This window comes from Laccaria bicolor, genomic scaffold (assembly GCF_000143565.1).
Source record: "Laccaria bicolor S238N-H82 LACBIscaffold_185 genomic scaffold, whole genome shotgun sequence".
NCBI classification, from domain to species: domain Eukaryota; kingdom Fungi; phylum Basidiomycota; class Agaricomycetes; order Agaricales; family Hydnangiaceae; genus Laccaria; species Laccaria bicolor.
In genome coordinates, this window is record NW_001890044.1 from 1 (window position 1) to 976 (window position 976).

Genomic DNA, 976 nt, shown 5'->3' on the forward strand with positions numbered 1-976 from the left:
TCTTGATGAAGGGGGCGGCCAGTTGAATGATCGCTTCCCACTTCTTCACCGACAGTTCCTTGATCTTCGGAAGATATCTGTGTGCGTGTTCAGCCCAGGGGTTGACAACGAAATTCTTTTTGGTGGCATCAGCAGCTGATGGTTCCCTTCCGTTCTTCCACAGCGTCAACCCGCGTTCCACCTGAATGTGCAGTATGTCAGTAGGATTACGGAAAAGGGAAGAAAAAAATCAGACCGCTGCTACGCAGACAGACATCGCGCCTGTTTGGTCTCCATGGGTTGAGGCAACCTGCATGACATATCGAAGATGGGAAGCGAACACATCTAGAACAATGTCAGAGCGATACGCTCCTGTCATATTCTAAACTTATCAGTATCGGAAGTAGTAGTTAAAGACGAGAGCGCACCTTTTGATCACGGTAGATAAAGGTTACTTTGAGGAGATTAGCGGCCACGTATTCTTGAATTTTGACTGCATCGTTATTGAACGGCTTGTTTGCGAAAAGGTTCTTGAGGTATGCAAGAACACGCTTGCCAATGTCGCTCCTCCAATTCTTCAGTGCGGACCACGCCTGATTAAGATGTATACAAACGACGTCAGCAATGAAGTTGAAGGTCGTGAGAGTAGAAAAGCGCACCATGAAATGGACAGCATCAGTAGCCACCCCTGTAGTGGGAAAGTAACTAGCCCAAAGTGTTTCGACAATATGAGCGAAATCCGGGTGAGCATTGGCCGTGAAGGGTTGCTCGATGGTCCCCGCCCAGTCGCACAACTCGGGGATGAACTTGTGCTGCCAGTCCTTGAGGTCGCGGCGATGGTTTTCGAAGGGAAGGTCCCCATTCACGTAGGTCGATTTTGGCGGTTTTTCACTTCTGACTGGAAGTGGAGTGTCCGCAGGCTCCACCTTGGCTTGCAGGGTGATCCCCATCTTGGACGAACCGCGTTGTTAGCGTAAACAGGTGTGATAGACAGGTG